This window comes from Balaenoptera musculus, chromosome 7 (genome assembly GCF_009873245.2).
Source record: "Balaenoptera musculus isolate JJ_BM4_2016_0621 chromosome 7, mBalMus1.pri.v3, whole genome shotgun sequence".
Lineage (NCBI taxonomy): Eukaryota > Metazoa > Chordata > Mammalia > Artiodactyla > Balaenopteridae > Balaenoptera > Balaenoptera musculus.
This window is the reverse complement of record NC_045791.1, coordinates 31,502,579-31,509,832: the sequence shown is the minus strand read 5'-3', so window position 1 is coordinate 31,509,832 and position 7,254 is coordinate 31,502,579. Positions and strand designations below refer to the sequence as shown.

At 34.9% G+C, this 7,254-nt stretch overlaps 1 pseudogene; it reads right to left on the bottom strand.

Annotated features, from left to right (window-relative positions):
- Positions 1-6,540: 6,540 nt before the first annotated feature.
- Positions 6,541-6,978, bottom strand: LOC118898336 (annotated as a pseudogene).
- Positions 6,979-7,254: the final 276 nt, after the last annotated feature.

Sequence of the window (7,254 nt, the reverse complement as noted above, 5' to 3'; positions counted from 1 at the left end):
TATTGGAGTTTGCTTTTCTTTTATCACACTAGTGTTGTCATAGTTACCCTACAATGTATTCTTCAATGAAACCTCTGGACAAAAGATAGCATCAGTTTCAATCTAGGCAGGTTAGGGTCTGGGGATATCTATTTATGAGGAAGTATTAACAGCTGCGGCATCTCATCAATAAGGGGGAAGAAGTTTTCAGAGAGCTAAAGTAGTCTGGTTTATACCCCCTCTAGGTAATGGAAGAATCTGACAAAGCTACAAAGAGTAGTTAGCCATCACTGTGTTTCCAGTGATTCACATGATGACAGTGAATCAAATGATATTTAGTGGAAACCTGTCATGAGGATAGTTTCCTTCATATCTTTATTGATGAGATAAAAGAATTCAGAGCATACTGTTAGACTCATAGTGAGCTGAATTAGGTGGTTTGCTAATATCCTAGGGCCCAGAGAGAAATGACCTTGAAAGTTGGTAAAATGTTAGTCTGAAAACAGGGTGTGGAATCAGAGGTGACAAATAGAAGGTGAGGTTTAAGTACAAAGAAACTCCCATACATTCAGTTTGAAAGATAATTCTTCCACTATGCTTTTCATTTGATGGACTTGCACTAAAACAATGTATCCATATGGATCTTTAAAAAAAACTTTAAAATTCTGCATACAAAATGGAGGAGTCTCCACGATTAATGGCACAATCAACAAAAGTAGAGAAAATTTTAGCTTACAAAATAAGATTTAAAAGGTGTAAAGTATGTTCTGAAGAATGCTATGGTCTGAATGTGTGTGTCTCCCACAAATTCATATGTTGAAATCCTAACCCCCAAAGGTGACTGTATTAGGAGGTGGACTGTATGGGGGTCTTAAGTCACGAGGGTGGAGCCCTCATGAATGGCATTAGTATCCTTATAAAAGAGGTTCCAGAGATATCCTTAGCCTCTTCCACCATGTGAGGATACAATGTAAAGTCTGTGACCCAAAAAGGGCCCTTGATCACCCAGGCTGGCACTGTGATCTCGGACTTCTAGGCTCCAGAACTATGAGAAATAAATTTCTGTTGTTTATAAGCTACCCAGTCTGTGGCATTTTGTTATAGCAGCCTGGGCAGACTAAGAGAAGGAAAATACTGAATGGTCTATTTTGGTGGGTTTTTTTTTTTTTTTTTTTGGTATGTTTAGAAAAGATTAAAAAGAAGAGAAAGATTTAAAGGAGCACACATTCTATTTGGGCAGAATTCCCTTACTCTTAGGTAAAGGAACAAAAATAAGTAAAAAATATATTCTACTTAGTTCTCTTTCCAAAGTGTAGCTTTGACGGTGTACTTTTTAGTAAAAAGAGTCCACTGGCAATGAAGAAGATAGTTTTATTTATTTACTTATTGATTTGGTGGGTTTTTGGGTTTTTTTAATTGAATCATAATTGACATATAATATTATATTAGTTTCAGGTATACAACATTGTGATTCCATATTTTTATATATCATGAAATGATCACCATAAGTCTAGTAACCATCTGTCACCGTACAAAGTTATTATAATATTATTGACTATATTCCCTATGCTGTACATTACATCCCCATAACTTATTTATTTTATAACAAGAAGTTTGTACCTATTAATCCCTCTGACCTATTTCACCCATCCTTTGCCCCCTCTCCTCTGGCAACCATAGGTTTGTTTTCTGTATATATGAGTCTGTTTCTGTTTTGTTCTTTTGTTTTGTTTTTAGATTCCACATATAAGTGAAATTATACAGTATCTGTCTTACTGTGTCTGACTTAACTTCAACTAGAATAATACCCTCTAGGTCTATCCTAGTTATCGCAAATGGCATGAATTCTTTCTTTTTTACTGTTGAGTAGTATTCCATTGTATATATACCACATCTTCTTTATCCATTCATCTATTGGTGAACACTTAGGTTGTTTCCATATCTTGGCTATGGTAAACAATGCTGCAATGAACATGGGAGTACATATCTTTTTGAATTAGTGTTTTTGTTTTCTTCAGATAAATACCAAGAGCTGGAACTGCTGTATCATATGATAGTCATACTTTTAATACAACTCAGTACTGTTTTCCATAGAGGCCACACTAACTTACATTCCCACCAACAGTGCATGAGGGTTCCCTTTTCTTCACATCCTCCCCAATAATTGTTATTTGTTGTCTTTTTGATAATAGCCATTCTGACGAGTGCAGTGTGAAGGTGTGAAGTGGTATCTCATTGTAGGTTTCGTTTGTATTTCCCTGATTATTAGTAATGTTGAGTATCTTTTCATGTTCCTGTTGACCATCTGTCTGTCTTCTTTGGAAAAATGTTTATTCAGGTCCTCTGCCCATTTTTCAATTGGGCTTTTTTTTTTTGATATTGAGCTGTATCAGTTCTGTATATATTTTGGATATCAATCCCTTATAGGATATATCATTTGCAATTATCTTCTCCCATTCAACAGGTTGCCTTTTTGTTTTGTTGATGGTTTCTTTTGCTGTGCAAAAGTTTTTTAGTTTGACGTAGTCCCATTTGTTTACTGTTGCTAGAAGATAGTTTTAACTGACCTTTCACTCTCCCCAGCAGCAAATGGTTGCTTATGACTAGGGCCCTAAAGGAATAGCTCCTCTGGGGTGGCACAGTCTTTCCCTGTCCTGTACCCTAAAATGTCATATGTTCACATAGTTCAAAATTTTCAAAATATGTAAAAAGGAACACAGTGAAAAGTTTTGCTCTCACCCTGTCCACCATTTACATAGCTCTCTCACACACACATACAGAGAGCACCATAATCAGTTATTATTTTCTTATATGTTCTTGCAGAGTTTCTTTATACATCTTTTTTAAAAAAGTAGCATACAACATATCCTGTTTTATCGATTACTATTTTTTTTTGCTTTTAACAATACATCTACATATTAATGATCAATACTAGAGAGATCCTCACTTTTTTAAAGCCACTGTGCAGTACTTTACACTGTAAATGTTCAATGACATTTTAACCATTCTCCTATTGATGAGCATGTGAGTTGTTTCTAGTTTTTATTTCAAGCAATACATGCCTGGATAATGTTACACATAATGTCATTTCACGCGTGGGCAAATATATCTGTAGGATAAATTCCTAGAAGTGCAATTGTGAGTCAACGGGTATATGCAGTTTCAATAAACCTTGCAAAATTTTCTTTCATCAGAGTTGTACCAATTTCAACTCTCCCTAATGTATGAGAGGGCCTGTTTTCCTATAAGCAATAAAATGTATTATCAAGCTCTTAGACCATTGCCAATCTGAAAAATGGTAGTATCAGTGTAGTTTTAACATGTATTTCTTTTCTTACGAGTGGACTTGATCATCAACTTATGTTTACAGGCCATTTAGATTTTCTTTCTATGACTTGAATATATATATCTCTGCCTATCTTTCTATTATATGGTTGGTCTTTTATTGGTATCTAGTAGTTCTTCATATGTTAGGGAGATTAGAATTTATCTGTGATGAGTTTCTCAGTTTGTAATTTACCTTTTGACTTTGTTTATAGTTTTATATGTCGTTAAATTTATTATTTTCTTTCATGGATTCTAGATTTTTAGTCATAAAGACCTTCTCCACTGAAATACTAAAAAGGCACTTCTTGTGACTTCTTCTAATACTTATATGCTTTCACTATTTTGTATGAACATCTTTCATTCATTTGAAATGTATCCTGGTTGTACTAGAGTATGGTGTGTGGTATGAATCCAACATCTTTTCTCCACAGGTAGTCTGCCATCATTTATTGAGGTGTTTACCTCTTCACTGCTGATTTGAAATGCTATATTTTTCATATATTGAATTGCAGTATGCATTTGGAATTATTTCTGGACTTTGAATAATATTCTATTAGTCATTTTATCTAATGATGAACCAGTACCACACTATTTAAGTGTCCAGGTTTTTATGTTTTAATATCTGATAGTGCTAATTTGCCCTCATTGCCCCTTTTTCCCCTCAGTTTTTCTGCCTATTTTTGATTAATTATTTTTCCATATAAACTTTATGATCACTTTGCCTTGTTTCAAAAACCCCACTGTCAATATTTTTCTTATTGGGCTCATGTTGAAATTATAAATTAACTCAGAAAGAATTGACATCTTTTTGGTATTTACCAACTAGGTACATCTTCCCTTTGTACAAAATTTCTTATATGGTTTCCAGTAGTGTTTTAACATTTCTTATTAAGTTTATCAATGTGCCTTTCATCTTTTTTTTTTTTTTTAATGAGTACTAGAATCCATTATATATTCATGCCGTTTGTTGTCTTTTGTGTATTAATTTTGTGCCCCACTACCTTGCTAAATAGCTTTTTGGTTGAATCTCTTGAGTTTTCTAGGTATATAATCATAATACTTAGCTGGATGAATCCTAATGGATGCTGTGGAGGAGGAGAAATTGTGCTTTTCAGTTTAGTGGACGGAAGTTCCTTCTGACAAATCTCAAGAATGACAAATATGGACATATTATGGACTCTTTGATACTCTAGACCAGACCAGGTAATGCCCAGTATTCAAAAACTGTAGAATCATTTTAGGAAGGATTTACTGGAATAAGGATTGTTTTCAAACAAATAATTCATTATTATCTTAATCTCAGTTATCATAATTGTCATCACATGTTACATGTAAATATAACTTGTATTGAAAAATTAACTAATATAAAGCTACCTATTTGTTACCACCATTGTTATTACCAAAAATTTCAAAGATATCTCTAGGATATCCATGTAAGGTTCAATGGAGTTTAACTCTAATACAATATGGCACAGAAAAAAATCCAGTTGTATGCAACTAACTGTCCATCAGTCTCGCAGTAGAATTTGTGGTTAAGTAGCTTAGATGAGTTGCTTGGTTTGTGATGGGCACAGAAAATCCTCCTTGCTGAAGTTACTAAACCCTCATCACCTAACAATGATATCCTCTGTTGATCTTCAGGGCATGGTGTCTCATCTGTTTAGTTTGGCCTTTTATTTGACTTTCATTGACTTTGTGGCCAAGCCTGTTTTCTTTGTTTGATATGTTAACTCAAATATGTAGGTGAACTCAACCATTTAGTGGCGGGCATGTAATTTTTAATAATAACACTTATTTTATTTGCTAATATAATGCAATTTTCACTAGTAAATGGAGAAGCAAATGTTTGACTTTTGAGTAATAGCTTGCTATCTTTTAGAGGAGTTGTCCAACTGTCTTTTGCTAGGAAACACAGACTTCTGGTTGCTGAATTCCTGCCAACTTTTTTTTTTATATATATACAGTGTTCAACCTTAGATTAGATATATACAACTTAAGGTCTTCTTAAAGTGCTTGCTAGGATATTAGCACCTTTTAGTGCTAGTTTCTGGAGAGCTGCAGCTGTCACCCAAGTCTTAGTACTGAGCTAGCCATAATAACATGAAACTTGGTGTATTGAAGAATCTTCTCATTTGCGGTACATCACAAGTTGTCCATATTAGAAAAAACATACACAATCCTACTGGGCTGTGTGCCAATGAATATAAAAGACGTACAATAGAGGAACCAAAGATTGTGAACGTGTAGATTTGTACCTGTTGGTACTGAAATCCTGATTTGGTCTAGTAAATTCAGCTTTATTGCCTTGTCTCTGCTTCGGTTGAATCTCAATAGTTTACCTCTCGTCTACAAAATTCTCTAAAAATAAAGCCAAGATATAAAATGCTTTTAAAATCCTAAATAAGTTTTATATAAATTTCAGTTTTCTCTGAGACATTACTTCTAAAATAAAACCAGTGAAACTACAGAACAAATAACATGAAGAAATGATATCTTAAGTCACTACTCTGTGTGCATTGAGAGATGCTGGCACTTGGAATACTCTCATCAATAGGGGGCTTCTTTTGGTTTCAAGTGTGAATTACTTATATAAATGTCCCTTTAGAATCTGTTTATGTAGAGACCATACGGGATGTTAGAAAATGTTTTCACTTATTTCACAGGCCTTTGATTTGCTAATATACTTATGTTTCAATATTCAAAAGTCATTCATGTAACCTTTTCTTTTATTGATGTGGTTTTGAAAAGTTTCAGGTACCTATGTGCAAATGCTTCTCAAGAACATTTCCTTGTCTCTGGGGTGTGCTATGACTTTTACCCTCTCTTTGTCTTTTTCTGGATTATTTTTAAAACATAGTGGTTTTCAAACGTGGTGCATGTTTCAGAGAAAAGAAGAAGACTTGGAGAAGAGCAGAGGTAGAGCCAAGCCCATGTTTCTTCACGTGGCCAGCAGAAGGGCAAAGGAAGGCCTTCTCTACTATTTTATGATTGACCAAAATAAGAGAACACTTTAATAAAAAGGTCCCTAATTTTATTCCTGGAAGTCTTTGATTATCTCAGTCTTCTGGCCCAAACTGATAGCAAATCAACAAGCAAGAACTTGAAACAATTTCTCATCCTTTTGCACAGTGGGAGTATGGGGCAGCTGGTAGGATTAGGGAGTTGGGTTTTTTTTGTTGTTGTTGTTGTTTTTTCATTTTAGCAGGTATTAGTGAAGGTTGTATATAAATTACTTTATTCCCACATCTTCTCAATTGTTTCTTCCCTCTTTTGGCCCTTTTCCTCTCCTACTTGGCAAGATTTGGCTTTTCATCCAGAGATCTTTTTGCCACCTTTGTTCACTTTTAGCCTGGTGATAATCACCTTGCTGGGTTGAATGCCCATATGGGCAGTTGTGCCGCTGGCTTCTCCTGCTGCACACGTTCAGTGTAGATGATACATTTCTTCCTGTAAACTTGAACTGGTTTGCCAATTTGCTGACCTTTGTAGTGTCCTCACACAACCTGAACGTTATCATCCTTTCAGATGGACATGGGTTGGACATTGTACCTCTGTCTCAGCTCTTTGGAAAGAGGGAAAGATGTAATCTTCCTGTGAAAGTGGGAAAGTGACTTGAAATGCTTTTATATGGTCCTTGCTCTGGTCACAAGTCACAAAGGGATTGAACTTCATTTTGGCTGTTGCTGCTTCGGTAAAGACCACAACAGGGAAGAGAAGATGGAGTTTTCAGAGAAGTTTCTCTAACTGTAATCTCTTCATTTGTTTGAGTGTGCAGTTCTGCCTTTCTAATCTCTGGTTAGCCTTTTGCCTGACCTACTCAGTGTTTTTCCTTTGAAAAGCTGGGATTTATAATTTTCACATACTTGGAATCCTAGTCAAGCATTTAGTTGCCTGTTTTAAAATTAAGGTTTGGTTTAATCTTTTTTGTTGCTGTTGCTGGTGGTAACT